This window comes from Rhinolophus sinicus, chromosome 4, assembly GCF_057876585.1.
Source record: "Rhinolophus sinicus isolate RSI-liver-muscle chromosome 4, RSI-T2T, whole genome shotgun sequence".
NCBI classification, from domain to species: Eukaryota; Metazoa; Chordata; class Mammalia; order Chiroptera; family Rhinolophidae; genus Rhinolophus; species Rhinolophus sinicus.
Window position 1 is genome coordinate 103,760,619 of NC_142504.1, and position 23,947 is coordinate 103,784,565.

The 23,947-nt window shown below is 39.5% G+C and overlaps 1 long non-coding RNA gene across 2 annotated transcripts; it reads right to left on the reverse strand.

Moving 5' to 3' along the window:
* Positions 1 to 682: 682 nt before the first annotated feature.
* On the reverse strand, positions 683 to 14,127 carry LOC148758431 (uncharacterized). 2 transcript variants are annotated; one of them, XR_016021178.1, is made up of 7 exons: positions 12,808 to 14,127; positions 11,626 to 11,803; positions 10,613 to 10,713; positions 7,242 to 7,377; positions 6,662 to 6,810; positions 6,189 to 6,300; positions 683 to 3,573 (listed from the first exon to the last, which is right to left on the reverse strand). It is a non-coding gene; the product is annotated as an uncharacterized LOC148758431 (long non-coding RNA). The 2 variants fall into 2 exon arrangements; XR_016021179.1 differs by lacking the exon at positions 6,189 to 6,300.
* Positions 14,128 to 23,947: the final 9,820 nt, after the last annotated feature.

The window sequence follows — 23,947 nt, forward strand, 5'->3', positions numbered from 1 at the left end:
AGTTGTTCATAAGGTGTATTGAAATCCAAAACTGGATCACCCATAATTCACATCCTGCAGTGAATGCATATAATAGGCATTTAATAAACACTGATTGAAATTAAGTCAGTTGAATTGAACTGAACTGAACTGAAAAATTAAAGACTTGTGTGGTTCAGCAAACAACATTCTGTTAAAAATGGACAATCCAGTTGCTTACCCTACAGTGACGTGCTCTGCCTCCATACAGAGTGTAGGTGTAAAAGTGACCATGTGCTTAGCCAGGCACGTATTCAAGCCCTGAAAGCAGGTTATTTTTGTTGCATAATGTCATTGTGAGTTTCCTGTCTTTGTAACTCAAAAAATATGGGCTTTCACAAACCAAGGAAGAAGGGATGAATTATTGAACAATGGCGTTGGTAAAATTGGCTCATTATCTGGGAAAAAAAAAATCCTCAAGTTCGAGTTTCACCTCAGACCACACAACAAAATAAATTCCAGCTGATGTTAAAAAGTGAAAAATGAAAACTAAAATCATCCAAAACCGAAGGAGCATCTGTGGATTGGGATTGGCGAAAGGAAGGGGTAGGGAATGAAGGCACTTCTACTTTTAGTGTATTCTCTGTTGTCTTTGAAAAGAACAATAAGCAACAGCCACACAAAATTTTCAAAATGAGAAAATGTAGATGAATATTTTATTGATCTTGGGGGTGATGAAAAACTTTCAAAACCTAAAAGCAATGGAAGAAGCACCAAAACAAAATCAATAAGTTTGGTACAATTTTTGCCAATGAAAGCATCAAAGTGTAAAAGATGCATGAAAACTTGGGGAAGCATTTGAAACAAATATTACAAAGTGTTAGTAGCTTCAATGTATAAAGAACAATCACAACTTAACAAAAAATATGCACCCTAAATTTGAAACAAGTATAAAATAGATGTTGCATAGAATATAATAAAAAACTGATAAAGTAATAAATACACAATTGTTGTACCAGGATATTCATCATAACTTTATTTATAATATCAAAAAAAATTAGGAGTGATTTCAATATGCAATAAAAAATGTTAAGTGGACTATTGTTTGAAGACTGTATATAATAGTATGGGATATCATAATTATGTAAGTGCAAAAAGGGCTTCAAAACCAAATGCAAAACATTTGATTTTGTAAAACACATGTGCATATGTTTTATGTACCCATGCATGCAAGAGAACTTTAAAAGGAAATATATCAAAAATATTAGCCATGCTTATTTCTTGACTATGAGATTATTGTCATTTTAATTGTTTTTTCTGTGGTGTTCTTATTGTTTTTCTATAAAAAGGGTGTATTATTTTATAATCAGAAAAAAAATAAAAGAAGCATTTATTTAACCTTAGGTCTTCTTTCCTTACAAAAAAAGTCCACATGTTAACTTTAATATTTTAAACCAGGTAAAATACTGTGGAAACTTTGAATGAAAGACATTGAACATTATTTCTGTGCATCTAACTTTCATGGATTTCTGGTTTATAATAGAACATAAAGACAGTGAACTAATTTAATTTTAACCTGACCCATTTAATATCTAGGCCCACACTCTTGTTTTCTCAGTGTTGTCTCCTCTCCTATGGGTTTGCTTATTTTTTTATTTTTTATTTTTATTTTTCTTTTTTTTTTTACCATAGTGCTAGCTAACATGGGACACCTTGAGAGTGTAAATTGAACTTTTTGAAATAGATCATGTCTGTGTTCACATCCCTTGGAAATTTTTAAATGGAATAAGTGGAACAAGCATCTGAAAGGTAGGCCTTTAGGGATAAGACCTGTTAGATTTTTCTTCATCAGGGATGTAGAGTGAGGCCCACATTATAATTTTTTCTCATCATTTGGACAAGTGCTTCATCATTAATTAAATTCTTCCTACTTCAGGTGTAAAGCATCTAGATCATTCCAAAATAAATACAAGTCATCCTCATGCCTTTAGCCACTTAATATCTTTCTCTAATAGTTTCATTTCTTATCTTTCTTGTCCCGCTGTAACATCACTGGCATCCAGTATGTGTTTTTTTCATTTGTTTGTTTTTAGGGGAGGGTCTTGAGGGGATTGTTGTTGTTGTTTTTTTAAGTAGAGAAGAAATATGGCTGGGAAGGGTAGATAAAGAAGCAGACTTGAAAACACAAAGCTGATAGGAGACACTTTTCAGTGTTATGCTTCATACAGGTTTTTTTAAAAAAGCAGTGAGCCATTTAATCTGGGTTGGGTCCCCCACCCCGAATACATTTATCTCCCTTTGTAATGCCTAAAATTTGATTGTTACTGAATGACTGTTTCCAGGAATCATTGCCCTTTCCAGATACCCTCCTTGAAAATGGAAATACTCCTGAAAATGGACTAAAATTAGTGACTAAACCTTTGATGCATAACTTTTTAAATAAATTCTCTTCCTACTCACCTAAGAGATGAGTTTTCTTTAAGGTTTCATTTGTTACCAGCAAAACCCCACAGACCTAAGAGATAAAGTTTCTCCAAAAGGAGGATGGGGGAAACAAAGAGCAAACCTTATAAACTTTATAATATTCTGTTGGGTAAGCGCCACACGCATCCTGGCAACGTGCCCAGTGCACTCACACCCACCCATGTCAGTGCTGTCAGAAGGTGGGAAAGGAAGAGTCAATCCAGGGTGACAGCTGCAGGAGGAGCGAGGGCAGCTCTTGCTGCCCACTGCCTCTGTGCCACGAGCGCCCAGGGATACATCAGTGGAAGATGGGCATCTAAAAGCAGCCAGATATTAGCCTTGGGATCAGCTTCTTTATCAGAACAGGAAGGGAATGACAATGAAACCACTAATGAAAAAGTCACATTTTTGACAGCCCTGGCCCTGTCTCAGATAAAACAATAACATGTGAGCTGCAGAACATGACCCAATAACAGGAAACAAGACCAGCTCTGAGGGTGCTTTTGGTAAATAGTGACAGTTTTCCCATCTGAGGTCTTGATTAAAGCTCTCAGCAAATCTAGAGAAAGGGATAAGGTTTCTATGTCAGGAGGGCTGACCACACACTCATGTAATGATATTCATCCATCTCTGACATCTATCCAAGCTGTGCACTTGTGGCAGAACCATATACCTTGTCCTGGGACGAGTGATGAAACATAATGACAGTCTTTGCCTGCTCCATTCCAGCTGCTTCACAATGGCTGCTAATAAAGATGCATGGCTTCTAGGTTGTCTGTCTGTGTCCCAGAAGTAAATGTGGTATTGTGTTTTCCTCTTTGGTTTGCTCCCAACCTAGAAGGAGGTGTCCTGGGAAAGACGAGACAAACTTGAGCTGACTTCTAACAGCTTTCACGAGGCTAGACTTCAACACTCAGACAGTGCTTCCAGAGCTCTTGCTTCCATATAACATAGTTGTTTATTTGAAAAATACAAAAGAACTATAGTTGTCTTGCTTGCAGTCCAACAGAATCAAGCCTTGTTCACGGAGAGCACCTGGATCCCAGTGTGTGATTTAACTCTGGGTTGTTTATTTTCTATTTAATCCAAGAGACTCCGGAGGGTGGGTCAAAGAATGGAAAGCAGGGCTGGAAAAGGAACTGGAGTGGAAACCTACACAAAAATTAGAGATTATTATCTATTTAACTATATTATTATTTTGAGTATTTCTGAGGACAGGTGTTTGAATATAATCATTCTCTAAGGATTTCATGCCCTAACAATTTAGCATTAATATTTTGGGGGACTTTTAAACTAAACACAGTGCTCACACCTAATATTGCCAAAGCAAATAGCATAGATATATTGGCCTTCTGTTCCTTTGGCTCAGAGGCAGTTGAATCAAATCAGCTGAGGTTCCACCAGGAACCTCAAACAAGGGAACTTAGAAGACACAGTTGACTCTCAGTAACTCCCCCCAGTCCTCCTGCCATAGAAGTGGCATTTATGGGAATAATTTGTATGGGAATAATTTTAAGCCAAATCATTCACTCACATGTCACACTGGAAGGGGATCCAGACTTAGGGCTTATTTGACTCTGACAACAAGGCCATTGTACAGACAAGGACAGTAAAAGAGTAATGGAAGCTGGGAGAGGGAAGCCCCAGGGAGTGAGCAAAGGATGCTGGTTAGAGCACACGGTCAGTACAGAGACAAAAAAGATGCCTCTGTGTATAAATAGTATTTGTAGGTGCCTCACATATAGAAACAGAGGGCTGCCCATAGGTATAGCTTTTCAGCTTTTCCCGTAGTGGAAGAACTGTGTTTCCCCCAAAATAAGACCTAACCAGGAAATAAGCCCTAATGCATCTTTTGGAGCAAAAATTAATATAAGACCGGTCTTATTTCTGGGGAAACACGGTATTTAGAGCTCTCCAAAGCCACCGAAGTCACAGAATCTGCTTCAGATAGGCAGGGTGAACACATCCTCTGCAGGCAAAGATAGTATGCTGTTCCCTATTTTCCTCATAGTTATAAATTCACAAAAAATTTCAGAGTTAAAGAGACCATAGATACTGTCTGCCTAGTTTAATGGAGGCACAAAACTAAGATCTGATGGTTTCTCAAGGACCTATAAATGAGTCTCATTTGTTTTAACACAAGCCCTCCATTTGGTTCATTAAGGGCAAGCTTCCTTTATTTAAGGAATGTTTTATAATTTTTAAAGATTTTCTTATTTTTGTTAAGACTTTGGGCACCATTTATAATACTTATGCTCTCTTGTAAGTGTATTGGTATCACAGAATATATGTGGGTATGTATGTGTATGTGTGTGTGTGTGCACACATAATTTTATAATTCTCTGTCCTATTACAGAGAGTGTTCATAAGAAGAGCACAGGAACCTCTGTCATATGTCACCTGTGCTGCCCATTTTATTTCTGCTTCTTGAAACTCACCTCCCTATACATACTAGAAAGGAAGAATGAAGTTCTTGAAAACTCACCTCTCTATAGATAATAGGAAGAGTGAAGTTCCTGATGATCAGACACCTGTGAGATTTATATTGAATTTTTTGTTGTTGTTGAATCATAACCAGTAAGACTAAGGCATTGTCAGAGCCACACGATGCAGTGACTAATCCTCTGTGCCTCAGTTTCCTTGTGTATAAAGGACGGATAATAATAGCATCCCTCATAGATTTGTTGTCAAGATCAAATGAGATAGTACATATAAAAGACTTGAAATGGTGCCTGAATCATGTTTAACACTTGAAATACTGTACAATTATTAGTGTACAATGCCATAAATTACACAAGAAATGAGCTACCAGTGAATCAGGTAAGAATTCAAGTCAAGTGAGTAAATATGCACTATCTACTATATGGAATCACTACTGTAGAAAATATCTGTTTATTAGTGGACCTCAGGTCATGCTCCATTAAATGTTTATTGGTTATCTGAGTGGACTATGGAAAGTCAGGGTCAGCCTATTATTCTGCTTTCACTAGGCTGGAACTAGGAGAATTTAGGCAGGAAAAATGCAATCATTCAAATTGGGACCTGTCCAGACATGAGGTTAAAGATATCTATTTATAAATTGTGACTTCAGTAATTAAGGTATACACATAGGCTCATGCATGCTAAAATGACATTTTGTTAATAGACTATCCTGGCAGTTTGGGGTGTTCTTTTAAGCTTTTTAGCAGCAACAAGCTGCTTCCTAGTCAGGAATCTTAAAATAACTATGTCATTACATAAACATTCTACATCCACCTTATGCCAATCCATGTTCTGTTTCTTTTGGAAGAGAATGAAATAAGATGAATAGACATGACCCAGGAGCCTGTGTTATAGAATGCTAATGTTCTTTAAGATGGTGGATGTTCTGAAAATGGTGAAAAAGGACCAGTGTTAAAGGTATGGCTGACCTTTGCAAGATTATTTTATTACAAAGGTTCTCTGGTTTTACAAGCTGACATGCCAGAGTCAACACAAATAAGGTGCTACGGGAATATTGCCACAGAGGTAAGAGCATAAACTTATGTAGCTTTCTCAGCATGGCCAACTGGGCCCCAGGGAGGGGACCTGGGAACTCTGAGATGGTCCGCACAGCTAAATAAATAGCGAATATGGCCTGGCCAACAATTCCAAGAGCACTAGATTTATTATCTTCCAAATTAAACTGCGTTAGGAACCAATCAGTACTAGTGACACCCCACGTAGGCAGATAGAGTCTCTAGGCAATTTCAGTCTCGGAGCAAAGCTTCTGCATTAATGGCACTCACGTAGCAATGAGCCAGGTCAGAGTGATGTTTGGGTCCAAGTCAAATAGGCCCCAGAGGGAGAAGTCAGACTTGTTAGTGAGTAAGAGGAGGCCCAGCAAGAGGGGAGCCAGCACTGAAAGAGACAAGGAATAGGAAAATATCTAAGGATGTTTAGGCAGTCAGCATGGAAGGAACGTGGCAACACATGATTAATAGTCAGCTAGAGGCACCGGAAAGCGGGGCAGAGGCCAATGACTTAGTCTGATATCTAGGTAGGATTCAGTTGCAAAGAGCAAGTCAAAAGACCAGGAATTACAACTGACACCAACAGGCAGACTAACCAGATGCTGAGCGACTGGAGTAATCTCTCCGGGAGTTAGGGCTTTATTAATGGAAGCAAACTTGCTTAATATTTTTCATAATTAGTTCCCAAAGATGGTGGCCAGTGAGCAAGAGCCTTACCACATTGAATTTGGGTTGGCCCCGTGACTCACTCTTATCAAGAGGCTGTCAGAAGTGATACTGTGTATCTCTGAAGCAGGGCCTTAAGAGATTTGCAGCATTTACTTTTGCCTTTTGGAATGATCTCTCTTGGAACTCAGATGCCATGTTGTGAGAAGCCCAAATCTCCTGGAAAGGCCACCTAGAAGAGGACAGAGTCCCTCTGATCAACAGCCCCTGCAGAGTTCCCAGCAAAGCCAGCCCCAACTGCCAGCCATGTAAGGAAGCCACCTTGGGTGTCCAGCCAAGTCAGGCCCCCAGATGCAACCCCCCCTGACATCACATGAAGTAGAACGACCACATAGCTGAGCGCAGTCAACTCACAGAATCACGAGAGATAATGAAATGATTATTGTTGTAAGCTGCTCGGTCTGGGGACATTTGTTACATAGCAACAGAAACCTGAGTCTGTGAAGCCTTCAGGGGACATAAAAGCAATAACCAACTAAGCAATGACTATATCAGATGGCCCATGAATGGATTTCATCATATACCCAGTGGAGGGAAAACCTCAAACTGTCTCTGTTCACCCCTCACTCCAGTAGAGGCACTGGGGGTTTCCAGCCACAGTACCTGCATCTCTTCCAAGTGTCCCAGGCCTCAGCCTTTGCTCTGTGGAGCTTGTAGATGTCCTCATCATTGGCAAGGGGTTTTTCCACATGGGAATGTGGCAGGGCTGAGATTCCGATGTGATGTGGGGTCCTGACTGCTGCAAGACCAACGAGGGAAGGGCAGACAGGCGTTGATGGGATTAAATGGCACATAGGCATTTCAAGAAAGTTCTTCCTACATGTACTTGAGAAAAAATGAGTCCTACAGAGAAGGAGCAGGGTGTGGATTGGAGGTAGGAGTGTCAAGATACAGGCAATGCAAGAGCGAGGACCTCAGGCCAACAATGGCGGTGGCAGTGGAGAACACCTGTGGCAGGGTGGGAGTGGGAGCCACTGGAAAAGATGAAGGAGAGGAGGGAGAAGAATAGGATGAATTTCAGGCTTTAGCTCATGTGTCAATAGGTAGCAATGTCATCTTCTAAAATAAGAAACAACCTTGTAAGGAAGAAAAGAATTTAGAATTCTAGAGACAAAGCCAGACTGTGCTGGAAAGAAGAATGAACATCATTTAAGGAAATGGAGGTTTGAACTACTAGTTCAAAAGTGAGGCTATGAAGGGAAGATGGCAGGTGTGGCATGCTGTATACTGCATCCTGAGAAATCCACTCTGGTACTCTAGAATCTATTGCCCTGTTCCAGCACCTGACAGTTGGAGAGGTACAATAAGACCTAGATCTTTCATTAACCTCTAAATTATGGTCCAACCCTCTCTTCTAATTAATGGAAGCAGGTTACCCCTACTCCCTTACACACACACACACACACACACACACACACACACACACACTTCAGACTCAACAGGTATTTTCTACTCCTTCCATTTTTATTGTTCTACCTCAAGCAGAAAAGCAAAGGAACCGATCACCATTATGTGCAGAATTTCCCTCCTTGGAAATCAGAGTTAATTAACATTTACTGAACCTTTCCTGGACACATGGCACAGTGCCAAATTCCTAAAGGAAAATGAGAATGGGTGTGTAGGTGTGGTAGTAAAAACACACCAGAGGAGGAGAAGCAAGCCAGCGTAAACTTGGTTAGAGCCAAGCTTAACACTATTTCTTCCCATGGCTGCAAAACTCTGCCCTATCAGTAAATAAATACACTCATAGTAGAAAGCATTTGCATACATAAGTACGCAGTATTTAAGTTTCTTAAAATCAATGCATGAGCCCAAATGCTGAGCCATTTGTAATCACCTCCCTGACGTGATAAAAGAATGTGAGTAGCAGATGCTTAAAAACCTTTCTGCACTAACATCTGCAGGCCCCATCCAGGCCCTCACAGGCCACAGCACTTGGAGTTGCCACATCTGCAGGCTCATCCTAAGCTACTGCACAAACAAGCCCTCACCCCACATGTTCATTGGCTTCCCTTTTCTATGACACTGGTCCTCAAGAAAGTAAACCATGCTAATGCGATCTCCTAGAAGAGTCTCAGGTGCAATGCAAAGGGGTGTCCTAAATCTCTAGGCCTATCAATCAAACCTGATTCCCACCCACTTTCCCAAATCTACCTCCAACCATTTCCCACAAACACTAGCAACGAGACAATGGCCTGAGGGGTCCTACTCCCTGCATTGCTCATATGTCCACCTGAGACATACCCCTCCTTTCATCCCCACTTTCCATGTAGCACTTTTGCTTCAAGGTCTAGTTCAAGCCAAGCAGAAAGGGAAGCTACTTCTCATCATGTATATCCTGGTGTTGGGCTATCTCAGCATTTCAGTTTACTTGTAAAGACAGTGGTGACCAGTCTCATGGTTCAAAGGGATCATTATGATGGAGAAAGACCCCCATCTCTTCAGTTCATCACTATCGAAGTTCAGGTGTGGGGTTATATTCGCTATGCACAGTGCATACAATTCAAAGACATCTAGTACATGATTAGTTGCAGAATGTAAGCTTCTTTCTCAGAGCTTTGTTCTACACTGATTATTTATCTTGCACTCAAATGCATCCCCCCTGAAAGCATGTTTAAGGGCCTTCAAACTCAATGCTCCATCCATAGGACAGCATGAATTAGGTAGTGTACAACCCAAAGGAAGTATCAGGTATCAGCTGCTCATCCTTGGACCACATGAAGTGTCCATGGAAAAGTTGAGATAAAGAGACGAGGAGAAGCCTCAGAAAGTGCTAATGATAGTCTCACCAAATACTTAGATCTGAGAGGTTTTTTTCTTTATTTTTGACTTTAAAAAATGAGAACAATATGATTGTACTAGTATCTGCTTTCCTATCTGAGGAGTACACACGATAGCTATGATTGGCCAATTTCCAGTGAAACCTAATTCCCAAAATGTTAGGACCCAAACAGTCTGCTCTCTGGGTGGACACTGTTCTGGGGAAGACCAGTGCTTTCTACTAGATGTTTGCCCTAGAACAATGAATGGCATCTACGCCAAGTTTCTGCCCTCTATTTTGAGGCTCTGGATGAACTAGGTCTGCATAGAGGAGACCTAAACTCACGTCCTAGCAGTCAAGCCCACCTCACCGGCACTAAGAATCCCTTTACTTAATCCTGGAGGAAACAGAGGAAGCACCTGTTAGAGGCAGAATTCTTGGCAGGGGGACCTCTGGGCAGGAGGTAGGTCGGGACTTACAAACATGTCCCTGGTGGGTAATAAGAGATCCTCTTTCTGCCTCTGTCTCAGGTTCAGATACCAGGCCAGTAAAAATCACGACCACCTCAATAACAGGCACTGGAGACAGAAATAAGAGAATTTCTGATGTGAATTCCTCTCTGGAGGCTTTTTCTGTCACAGAAATGGCTAGGTATCTTCTGAACCCTGAGAGACTGAGTTTTCTTTATTTCATGGTAGGCAAACTGAGTGACTCTTTAAAAATTCCCTTTCTGTAAGACATAGATTAGTCCTCACACCATCATTATCCCCAAGGACGTCAATCATGCAAAGTGACAGCACATGTTCTGAGAGCTGACTTGATTTGGCTCCTCCAATGAAATAAGAAACTTGCTTTGAGAAACATGAGGAGAGACATACAGGTACCAAGAACTATAATCTGGAAGCCTAAAAGGCCAATTTAGGTGCTCTGCATGAAATTTGATGGAAAACTACAACAAAGGGATAAAATTTTATTCAGTATCAGATCTCTCTCTCTCTCTTTCTCTCTCTCTCTCTCTCTCTCTCTCTCTCTCTCTCTCTCTCTCTCTCTCTCTCTCTCTCTCTCTCTCTCTCTGTGTCTCATATCCACAAGTGGATGCATGCACATACACAATGAATACATTTTACTAACTGTCATTTTCCAATTGATGAAACTAAAGCCAGACAGGTAATGTCAGGTCATAGTGAATAACTGGCAGAGATAAGATTCCAACCTGGCTGTGTACCCAGCTGTGTCACCCCTACTTTCAGAATTGCTCATACTTCTGTGGCGAGTCTGTTTCCCCTTCATCAAACTGCTCGCAGGCTCCCATGCCTAAACCAGGAGAGAGTGGAGAGGTTGAGAGAAGATTCTGGGGCCAGAATGCCTGAGGTCAATGCCGAGCTTCTCCACTTTCCTGCTGTGCCATCTGAGGCAAGTTATTTAATTTCTCCATACTTTAGTTTCCATACCCATAAAATGGGGATGGTGATAATACTGCCTGCTTCCTAAGTTATTAAAAGGCTCGAAGACGATAATATGGGTGAAAGATTGAGAATCGTACCCGGCACTCTAGGCAAAAATAAAGTTTTACTGGTTTAAACCACTATGATTTTAGAGTTGTCTGTTTCTGCAGCATTGCCTAATCTGTCATGAACAATACAGTTCAATAAACGTCAGTTAAATTAATTTCAATTGAGTCATTATGCATAAAAGTTATGTGGCAAGAACTGTCGCTGAAGGGGGTTGTGGTTTTTTGCTTTATTGTGTCCCTAAAGTCAACCAGCTCTCCTTTCAAGGATTATTTTCAGTTGTGTCCTAAAGATCAGATTTCTTCTGATGAACACCGTTATCTATCAAAAAGTCACCGTTTTATCATTAACGTATCAGCACGTCACAGAGCACATAATCAGCTAAAGAAATAATGTCTTCTCGTATTTCTCAGGGATTTTAGCAGCTGATACTAATGATTCCATTTTTAAAAATAGCCTGTAGTACACACAAACCTTCTATTTTAAACCTTCTAAATAATATGATGCTTCTAGATGAAAGATAATAGAGATATCTGAAGCTAAATAAATAATAAATTCCCAAGAAGTCCATTTTCAATCAATGAGGAGAATCCAAAAAGTGAGAGAAAAATCTGTCTTGGGGATTCCCATGTGAACGGACAGCCTGATGTTAATTTCCACCAGCGTGTCTCACTTATAAATTTCAACATCCTCAATGAGAAGAGAGTCTACCAACCTTGACTCTGGGTTTCGATTGTTTCCTGGATGAATTCAGGGAATTGGAAGCAGAACACTTCCTTTAGTATGCACTTGGCTGTTGTAGATTTATTCCCCTCAGCTTTTCGAAGGCATGAAAGCCAAATGAGAAACTCATCGATGTTAGTCGGGATGAAAAGAGGGACCCATGGCGCTGTCTACAAAAGGAGATGTGACATGGGTCTACCATTGTGGCTCTTTACAAACCATAGTAAGCTTCTGTGAGGCTATGAAACAATGAACTTTTAAAAATGCATATCAGCTGCCCACCCATCCATATCACATAAATACATAATTAACTTCCTAAACATGGATATTTTTGGCATTTAAAAATGTATATTAATTACTTGATATTCTGCCCATTCCAAGCTGTTTATGTAAATATTGAGTTGAGAGACTTCTTAAAATGCACAGAATTTACTTGGTCATCTACAGTAGTAATTGAGTAAATACATAATTAGAGTATTTCTAAAACAGGTATTATAGACTCAGTAATCTTTAATGAAATTTCTCATCATTCTAACCTAAGGTGTCAAATCTTAATTAGAAGTTGAAATTCATGGATCATTGACCAAAGCACCATAATTGGCTTGGGCATATGCATTACTTCAGATCACCAGTGAGCCAACTCCTTAAAGCAACCACTCAAAATGCTACATTAAAGGTGCGTTGATTCATCCACTTGGAATATTTTTTCACAAAGAATTAACCATTTTCACATCTTTAAAGAAGTAATTTTAATTTATCCCCAATTGATGTGGAAAAGCTTCTCTTTGCAAATGAGAAGCTTTTTAAAGTATAAGGAATTATAGAAATAATAATAATAATAAAAAACCACCATTTTGAAATCTAATCCCTCACCCATTAAAGCATTGATTCAGACAAGGAACATCAATGGGGTTCAAAACCATTGGATAAAATCTTGTGGGGAGGTAAAGCTAGTCCCAAGGTGTCAGATGTCGTGCCACAGATTACTCACTACTTGCAAAGAAAAATAAATAAATCTTTACAGTGGAGAGATTTGACCATCTTATTTTAGCATCACTATTAGTGGAACCCTCTCAGTGATGTTCCAAGATGCAATATGCAGTACCCACCAATACCTATGAGATCTTCTTGTTAACAATGTTTAACCTAGTTCTAATCAAGCCTTTAGACCTACCTTGCCGTTTTCAGGAAATAGAAGAATAATCTGGAATACTCCAACAGGAAACAATTAGACTCATCAGGATATGGGATACACCAAGACACTGGTAAAGAACTTCAAAAAAGTCAATGTAATGAATTTTAAAAACAAGAGAATATTATAGATTAAAAGATTTTTATAAAACCACAATAAACACAGGCAATGAGTGACCTTTGGATTCTTGTTTGATACAAACATCTATAGAAGATATTTGGGGACAACTGGGGAAATTTAAATTTGGACTGGCTGTTAGATTATGTTAGTAATTATTGCTTATTTTCTTGGTGTATAAGCAAAATATCTTACACTTAGGAAATATTTGCTGAATTATCTCTTCATGATGACTGCAACTTACTCAAATCATACAGGACACACATACAGAACGATATAAAGCAAATACAGTAAAATGTTAATTATTGTATATAAATAGGGGTTATATATGGTTCATTCAGTAATAATTTCAATTTTTCTATATATTTGTGTACACACACATACATATACACGTCTAGCAATTAAGTTCACGAACTTGTTGCAACGATGTTGCTAAGATTTTTTTATATCAGAGGAATTATTCATTATGAATTTGCACCAACTGAACAAACAGTTAACCAATACTATTCGGAAGTGCTGAAAAGGCTGCGTGAAAAAGTTAAACGAAAACGACCTGAACTTTTCGCCCACAATTATGGCTCTTGCATCCCAACAATGCACCAGCTCACACAGCACTGTCTGTGAGGGAGTTTTTAGCCAGTAAACAAATAACTGTATTGGAACACCCTCCCTACTCACCTGATCTGGCCCCCAGTGACTTCTCTCTTTACCCGAAAAGAAAGGAAATATTGAAAGGAAGATATTTTGATGACATTCAGGACATCAAGGGTAATACGACGACAACATTGTTCTGAAGGGTGGACTAGGCACTGGCATCAGTGCATAGCTTCCCAAGGGGAGTACATCGAAGGTGACCATAGTGATATGCAGCAATGAGGTGTGTAGTACTTTTTCTAGGATGAGTTCGCAAACTTAATTGTCAGACCTCGTGTGTGTGTGTGTGTGTGTGTGTGTGTGTGTGTGTGTGTGTATTCATGCGTGCACAGAGGGTGCCAAAATATTGTTTACACATTTTAAGAAAGGAAAAAAATATTTAAATTACGTTGATGGTAACCACTTTGAATACCTTTTGTAATTACAGAAGTCCAACACGACTTGTATCATCTTTTGTTATGGGTACATATTGAGTATTACAATTTTAACACATTTTCCTTTCTTAAAATGTGTATACATATTTTGGCACTATATATATATAATACACACTATAAATATATATGTATATGTATACATATACATATATATATATACATATTATATATATACTAGTTCTTCTGTTTGCATATATTATATATTATATGTAATATGTATTATATATATAAAAGTTGGGAGGAAAGAATTCTTGCCTTCGTTTTCACATACTATATTTCTTGCTTTTTCAATAGTTTTTATAAGTGGGTGCTGTAAGGAATTTTCCTAGAAGTGTGCGTATTTAATAGGGTATGACACATAGCCCTTGTTTACTTACTACTTGTGTTTATTTGGAGCTTATTGAATCAGAACTTATTTTTACTATTTGGTGCTTCCAGAGATGCATTTCTTTTTGCACTACTGAAAGGTTAATTCATTCATTCTAGCTGTATATATTTATTGAGCACCTACTAGTTGCCAGGCACAATGCCTGTTCCTAGAAAATAATGGTAAGCAATTGCAAATATGGACCCAGATGTCCTAAATTGTATAGTGGATTAGAGAAGAGACACTTTAATCAACTTATTACCTAGATAAACAGTAACAAACGAATAATTGTTATGAAAGTAAAGCTCATGACAGGGAAGTAGGAAACTGAGCTAGAAGAGTCTGGTTTAGTGTGGGCAACTCAGTACTGAGAGGTGAAGTAAGCATTTAACTAAAGGAAGGAAGTGAGGAGGGAAACAAGGTCTCTAAAGTAGAAGGGGGCATGCCTATTTCCAGGAACAGAAAGGTCAGTGTGGTTGCAACAAAAAGGACAGAGGATATGAGGGTGCCAATTTGGCTGAGGGGTAAAGAAAGGCCCAATACTCAATGCCATTAGGCCATACTGATGATGCTGATCTTGATCTAAAGAGGATTGAATAGTTTTAGGTGTGACAACAATATCATCTGATTGACATTTAAGAAGCTCTCTCAGGCTATAATGTGGTGAGTGCATAGGAAGGGACCCAGAGTGAAAGCTGGGAAAGCAATGTGGAGGTGACTGTGAAAATCTGGGGAAGAGACAACAGTGGCTTGAATCCGGGTGGTGGACTGGAGATGGAAAGAAGCAGATGGATTAAAAAACTACTTAGGAAGTGAAACTGACAGGCTCTTTGATTGATCTGATGGGAGTAGAAGATGAAGGAGGCATCGAGGATTGCTCTTAGAATTCTGCTTTGAGCTATTGGGTAGAGAGCCCCGAAGGTGAACCGGGTTTATCTAGAATGATTCCAAGCTGGGTTTTAGATACGCTGTGTTAAAGGTATCCTTGAGCTATCAATGTCAGCACAAACTCCACTAGCTCATTATCTAATTTTAGGCATTCAAAACATGGTTATAGAACAAAGGGAATCATTTTTTATGAAATAAGATTTTACATTTCCCAATGAGGTTTCTACCTTGAGGAGCGATGCGTTATCTCAATCCTGTCATTGTTCGAAACTCATCTGGGGTTCCTCCAAATTGTGCTCAAGAGCCAGTCTATAGCTTCTCTGCTGTGAGCCCTGGATTCAAAGGGTGACTTCCAGGTATTCCCTAAGCTCCTCTGTGTGTCTCAAAGCAGGGCTCACTCTAGGCATTGCATTGTCTATTTCCTCTGCTGTATTGCAAGACTGAGCTATTTGAGTTTGCCCATTAGGTGGTGTATATAGCAGTTCCTTTATAAATATTTGCTAATTAAGTATAGACAATTGATCTCATTATTTTACCATCACACCAAAGTTCTATTTCATGTGACCATCCAACGTGTTTCCTAAATAGTCTCTGAACAACTTGCATCAGTCTCGAAAAATAACAGAATCAACTCATAAGGCACCAAAAGAAGAAGAGGAAGAGAGAAAGGGAATGGAAGGAAGGAAGGAAGGAAGGAAGGAAGGAAGGAAGGAAGGAAGGAAGGAAGGAAGGAAGGAAGGAAGAATAAAGGGGGGAGGGAGTGGTGGAGAAAAAGGAGAAGAACCCATGGATGATAAAAGTATCCTAGGCTCTGAAAATTCTTCTTTCACATACATTCCATAAGAGCCACTGAGATGATTGCAGAGCCTTTCAAAGTGAGTATTTTGAGAAGGATAAGGTGCATTTGAACACCCAAACCTTGACATGTTAAAGAAAATATGTCTATATATGATGAGTCAAATTAAATAGTCCAGCACATAGAACACAACATTGAGAATTCACCAGAAAACCCTAAACCAACCATTTTAAAAATGTATTGTACATCAGGCACACTTGGGGTATTTCTTAAAAGTGCTAATTCTTAAAACCTATTGAGTCAGAAATGCTCTCTATATCCTGATCCCTCTGTAGCTGAATGAAACACAGATGGAAACCTCTGGAAGCCTGTACTATCAGAACTCTGGTCTTGGCTCTATCTTTTAATATCTGCTTATCTTGGAAATGCCACCTAACTCCTCTGGCCTCAGGATCTTCTGTGAAGGATGGAAGCTACTTTCTAAATACCGTCTAGCTCTAGGATTCTTTATCTATGTCAAACTCTGCTGCTTTTGCTCTCTGAGTGGCGCAGCATACAAAAATTACTCTTAGTTCATGTACATAGACTCTGAACTCCACGATTGTCCTCTGATTGGCTGGTCAACCTGGGCCCTGACCACATGTTTGCCTTCATGATTAAGATAACCATAAAGTGATTGGCCTAGCCCAATTGGCATTCTCACACTTTGTTTCCCACACTTCCAAACTCAATAAGGAGTCCACAACATGAAGGAGCCTGTAGAGCTGGGATCAGGTACTTCAGGGAGACCTGGAAGAATGGGAAGGGGATACATTAATTGAGAAGAGCAGAGGAACTCCAGAGAGGAGAACAGCATAAACAAAAGCATGGGAATAGAAATGGGCAAAGAATGTCCAGGGGTCACTCTACCACGATCAGTGTGTTTGTGTCAAAAAGTGGTTGGATTCAAGAGCTGTATTCTAGAATTCAGATCAAAGTTTGGTTTTGCTTGTAATCCAAACATCCAAGCCAGAGATAAAGAGAAGCTTCAATAAAGAGTTCTGCAAGTATGAAACAGTGCTACAGTCATGCAGTAGAGTACGGTTCTCTCATCGGATATGACAGCAATGGTTAAACTCACACTTTGCATACGCCATTTAAAATGCATGTCACGTATTGGCAAACATAAACATCTGCAAATGAGCAAAGGTAACTAAATGGGGGAGAGCCTGTGTGCGCTTCCAGAGAGCACACTCTTTCAGAAGTGGGGAGAGAATTAGATTGTGCAGGCAGGAGACATTTGGTTGGGACAGGGCTTCCCTGCCAACTCAGCCTCTGCCATGTCATGAGTCACAGAACTGGCAAGCTCTGAGTACACATGCAGTCTTAAGACCCTCTCTGCCTGCCAGTTCTACTGAGTATATGGTACCCAACCAATGCCCGCTTCTTTGGGGAGGATTATTTTTGAGTGGATTTTTTTCCTTTGGGGGAAAAAAGACATACAACATTTCCTTTATAGTAGGTTGATAAAAATGTTCCCAAAATTCAAAAGAAGAAAAGAGTCTACTACATCCCTGACTGGGATTTTCCTTTATCCAGGATAATTTAGACTGAAGGGAGTTTGTTGGCTGCCAAGGCTCCCAGGACAGGCTGTTGGCAGCGAGTTCTCTGAGAAACGCAGCAGATGGCCTCTGGGGAGCATGAGAGTCAGCCAAGATGCCCCTGGAGAATCACTGATTGGGTGTCCCGATTACTTTGGGCACACAACCCCGTAGGCTATAATCAAGTCCAAACTTCACTTAGGGTTTTAAAGCCTGGGGTATGTGTGAGTTGTATGCCACAGAAGACAATGGTCCCACCCAAGAATTGGAAAGACCAATTCGTCTCCCTAAAGTCAGCCTGACTCATGTGTGGCACAGCGATGACTCACTTTTCCCAGACCGAACCTTGAGCCAAGTGCTAATACTGTTCCAGTTGATCTCATGGGTAGTTTTAGAGGTCTCACGACTTATTCACCTGCCCAAGTCATGTCAAGTTGGCTAATTGGTTCATGCATAATATTTGCTCACTTGAACGAAAGTGCCATGAGTTTCATTAAATTGGATAACCTTTTCTGGTGGCAGTTTTATATTTCTGGAGGGAGTTCACAAAAAAATAGGAAAAGAGTTTTGTTTTTACCTAGATCAGCCTGAGCTTAGGCTAAATCCTATTTTAACCTTGAGTCAACTCACAAACACACATTGGATACTCATTCTTGTAGGGCACCTACCATCCTAGGATGAATCAAAGCAAATAAACACAGAATACCACAACAAACGAAGCACAGTCATGGCTCTCTTTTAAACAGTCATTGATTAAAAGGTGTTGAGGCGTACTGATTCTGCTCAACACCATACTTCAAGATATTGAGTGAGGGGCATGGGCGTATTCTCAAGGATGCTTTACTCTAGCAGCGGGACTCATACATGAAATAATGTACTAGGAAACAAGACAAAGCACAGTTGGATCGATTGATTCTAACGTCTTGGAATAGGCAAGATATCATTTTGCAAAGTGTTCACTATGGTGCATGGATTTCACTTTGGGATATCGACGTTTGGTGCAGTTGGTTACCTGTTCAAAGAAAGCCTTCCACATCCAATCTGCTAAGGAATTTGGATGCTGTCGGAGAGGTGGGATGCCATAAAGGCAATCATTTGTCCGTCCCTTAAGACAGGGACTGTTAGTCATCTTAGCTAAGCATTTTGGGCTCAGTGAAATACCAAGATGTTCCAATCTGGGCTGTCAGACCATTTATTTTGGAAAGCTTCAGACGTACTGTTCTTTGCTTGATAAATATGAAACACTTTGCATTTTAAGTTTTTATTTTCTTTATTGCTCTTCTACTTTAAAAAATATCTTTGTACTGAAGGAAAAAATATCACATAATAGGGAGAGGGCAAGGAACTGATGCAAATCAGGGCAAGGAACCGATGTCTCCGTTTAGGCCTTGCATGTGCCTGGCTCTATGCCTTGGTCATATTGTTCTGTCTCCATTGCCCAACGGGTCATTTCTGGATGTCTAAATTCTCTTCATTCAAAGCCTCCCTCAGATGCCACTTCCAGGAAGTCCTTCCAAATCTCCATCTCCAGCAAATATGACCACTCCCTAGAATACTAATTCTCTCATAGCATTTAGCACTTTCTCCCATATAAAAATATTTAATATTGACTTCTACAGTATATATACCATTCATATCTTAAACACCGTAATATCCCCTGCTGCATTCAATACTTATCATAGTGTCTTATAACCAGTCTATGTTCAGTAAATACTTACTGGAAATATTTATGAATAAATGCATTAATTAAGCACTGCAGGGAGTTAACCCCAAAGAATCTAACATGTATATTCAATCAGGATACAAAAATGGGGATAACACCGTATGTATAATTTAAGAAGATATACTCATACATCCTAAATAAAAATAGTCAATACTTCAAATTATTGCTCAGTTCATTCGGCTTAGTCTAGCTCTTCACCAGGTTAGAGATTTGGCTAAAATCAAACAAAGAATCACCGTGCAAGCAGAGGGACTCTATTCAGACAGGCCATCTCAAGAGTCTGCTTCTTTAGTAAGTACTTCTTCCTTTCTTTCCCTTGGAATTGAAGGGGATTATGGGAAAGGGCCTAATTAAAATATAAAAATATATTGGGAATTAGTTGTAAGTAGGCTCTCTTTCTTCTACGACTTTATCAAACCCAATCCTATTAATAAATTTTAAAATGAGAAAATAAGAAACATGAATTATCAATGAAGGAGTGCTGCCCCATCTAAATATTAAAACGGAATCAAAGCTGATATTAAGAAGATGGGAGAGAAAGACACAGAGGAATATAATCCAACTGTAGATTAAGATGAATATTGGTAAAATGACATTAATATGAACTGGAATGACTTTTTCCCTAATGACTGGAGGGTAAATATAACAGCTACCATTTCTTGAGTACCTGCAAAATCCAAGCAAGTCGAAAGCACACTTTACATATTATCTGATTTATTCATCACAACACTTCAAAGTCAATATTGTTGTTTTGATTTTATAGGGGAGGAAACTGAAGCTCACAGAGGTTCAAAAACTTGCCTAAGTTAACACACCAAGAATGTATTATAGTCATTGTGACTCACCAGTTTCTGCGGAAAAGCAAATCATAGGATTCTCCATTTCTTCAACACTCACCAGCTTAGGCACAGACGTATCTCACCTATGCATCACCCAAACCTCTTCTTAATTAGGCCCCACTTCAAAGGACTGGCTTGTGGGGCTATAGTTGAGAAGGCCCAAGAGCTGCTGTAAATAATACATAAAGTGAATAACCCACATCAAGGTATCCTGTTGTTTTTTAATATTCCTGGTTCCAATTATCTCCCCTACGACCCCAAAGCTCCTTTTATGCTGCACAAAAAGGATAATGCAGAAGCATGCATGCACCATCTGTATATGAAGTTCCTTCTGCTACTCTAGAATGCTTTGGAAAAATACGACCAAGTCTTTCTTCTTTGCCCTCTCCACTTCCCCCAAATTGCCCTTCTCTGTGCTTCATCCCACAGGAAGAAGTCCACAGCATCTGGCCCTGGGTAACCCTGGGAACCAGAAGGCTTGGTTGGTCTAGAAAAAACTTCCAGTTGAGTTTGTAGCCTAAAAAGGGATGAATCTGGAAAAGCTTCAGCTAAGCATTCAAAGTTCCACTTTTATCTACCATAGCTAAGTTTTGATCTCTCACCCATTACTGCAGCTGCCTTGAAAATAGTCTGTAAAAGCATTCCAAGTCTGGTTGTTGGGTGAAATCCCTAAGCACCTAAGAGGCTGGTAGAAACAACAGCCCCTCCACACCCAGGATGCTCAGTGCTGCCTGCTGGAGCAAGGGAAGAAGGATTTTCATGGGAAGGGACCACCACTCCAGTGTCTGTGAGCTCCAGTCTCCACACCCAGATGCACCTGCAAAGCACAATGGGGCAGTTGGGACAGATGTGAGCCTGGTCATCATGATGTTTAAATCCTTGCATTTTGACCCACACTGCTTTGCAATAATCTGTTTTTCTCAACCATATGTCAAGAGTGTGTTTACTTGCTTTTCTAGGCATATGGTCATGGCAGCTTTTTATGTGATCTAAATAACGTTCTAAATATTATGCTGCAATAGCAAAGTCATCTGAGAAAGAGGTGGTACATCTCTGGTGCTCAAGTTTGCATCTCAACGTAAGAAACAAGATTTACTAGGACTTCAGAGGCCAAGGATTAATAGAATGAATCATCTTATTTCCCCAAAAAGTTTAACCCAGTGTGTGATTTGTGCCTGCTAAGCTGATAAAATGATGAACAATCCCTTTTATTAATGTAGCTAAAAATGGAAGCTGTGGTAAGACGTTACATAACCTGAAATGACACATGGCAATTGAAGGCCACTTCTCCCCTGAGCTCTTGCACCTGAAATGAAGGTGGCATCTAATGAAAAGGGTAAACTTGGGGGCATTTATCTTTCTCTCTGCATGGTGACTTTATCTAAGTTAGACCTTTCAGCTTTAATAGTGTGAGAAAAATGCAAGCACACAGTTGGAGCCAGGTTATATCAGATAAACATGTTTAACATAGATCTTTCCAACTTCTTCTTTAGTGCCAAGTGCTGAGTGTTATCATTATCATTATTAGAAATAAGAATAGCAATTAATTTATAAGATGTCTACCATTCTGAAGACCCAGATTTTATATATGAAATAATGTAACAAAAAAAATTTTTAAACAAGTGTTATGTTGTGGGATAATTATTGTTTTAGTTTCTCTCAAACCAGAAAGTTTCAAAATACTAAGTAAGGAGAAATTATTTGTGTATCCTAAAATGTTATAGGCTTGATTTTAAGTCTGGGGGTGTATATACACACAAATCCCATTTCAGTTACACCTTTGCTCATTTAGAAGCTAAGTTTTGTTTTGTTTTGTTTTGTTTTGTTTTAGTTTCAGGTGTAAAAGTCAATGTAGTAGTTAGGTATTTACATCCCTCACAAAGTGATGACCTCCCTCCCCCAAGCTACTACCACTCTGACATCATATGTAGCTGTTACAATTCCATTGACTATTTTCCTTATGCTATACTCCACCCCCTGTGACTTTATATATATATATATATATAATTTAATTATAGTTGACATACAATGTTATTCTACTTCGGCTTTAGGTGTACAGCACATTGGTCATGCAGCTAAGATGTTTTTTTGATTTTGAAATCTCTGGATGTGTTGTTTCACTTGTCTATATTCCCATGGCATTTCAGAAAAGATATTTTTAAAGCCTAAGTCTAGTCAAATGGTTTATTTCAAATTACTTAGTTCTTGGTTATGATGTAGTTGCTTGATGGAATCTGACTACTGATTTTCAAAATAACTACTTGCTAAATCAAAACTTTAAATTTTACAACAAATTTGTATGTCTAGGCCAAAGCTTGTCCATCCAGTCTGTAGTTACGTTTTGCTTATTCAGCACAGTAGGTTTTTAATTTTTTTTTTAAAGTTTTTTAGTTGTTAACTTTTAAAAATCATGCGATTTTCATGTTTAAAGTCTAATTTCTTGACTTCTTTGGAACAAAAAGGTTCACCATCTGACAGCCCTGGACCTACATTTTCGTAATAGACAGGTGCCTGCTTTAGATAAAACGTGGATCTCCAACTCATTGTAGCCCCTGTCCATCTTGGTCACTAACACATACCTCCTGCCTCGGCTCTGCAGACAGTTGTTTGCAGGCCCTGGTGTAGACGCAGCTTGAATGTCTTCCCAGAGTCAAGGGTCAGGGTCCCGCAATGAGAGGCTCTCTCACCCCTAGGAGGCATGCGTGTGCCCTGTGGGAAGACAACCAGCCTGCCCAGATTCTTGCTCTCTCTCTCTCTCTCTCTCTCTCTCTCTCTCTCTCTCTCTCTCTCTCTCAACCCAGGTTCCCTACCTAGTCCCAGCTTTCCCAGAGACCACCTCTGTTTCTCTGGTCACTGAACCCAGTCCAAAGAATTATTTCACCAAGCCACTCAGCCCTATTATTAGAATCTCACAGAGGAGAGAAGCCCCAGGAGGAACTGGGGCCTGAGCCACTTTGTGCCCTAACTGTTTGAAATAACTTCTCTGATTTCTTCCTTTGAAAAAAAAAACTTAGAGGTCACCATCCTTGAAGAAGTAGTTAATTCTTTAAACTATGTCAAGTATCTTGTTAACAATAATTAAATTAAAAAATCAATAGCAGAATGACCACAATTGCAAAGCGTATCATTCACTCATTTTCACAATAGATATGGAGGGTTTATTATGAGTCCAACCTTGATCTAAGTAAAAAAGAAAAAAGTAGAAAAGACCATTAATCTCATCCGATGGAAAGGTAGACTAAGAAGACAAATAATAAACTGGAAAATAAAATGGTAGCTAGTCACATGAATAGAATAAAATAAAACTGAATGGCCATGTCTAAGGAGATTTCACTTAAGTGGATAGCTGAATGCGTGAACATCTGGGGGAGGACCATTCCAGACAGAGAGAATGCTGGTTCCCAGCACAAGGATGGGAATGAGTGTGGAGTGGGCGGGAGTAGAATGGCCAGCAGACCTAACACAGGATGAGTAAGGCAGAGAGTTGTTCAAGACGATGTCTGTAAGCTCAGCAGGAATATAATATGCGGTTCTTAGAAGGAATTTGAATGTTATTCTAAGAATGACGGGAAGTCCTGAGCAAGTTCTAAATAGGGGAGTGACATGAAATAATTCACAGCTTACATAAAGCCCACTCTGGCTGTGAGATTGAAAAGGATTGAGGGAGGATAGGGAATGGGACATCAGTTAAGAGTCCATTGCTGTGCTGTACGTAGACGTGATA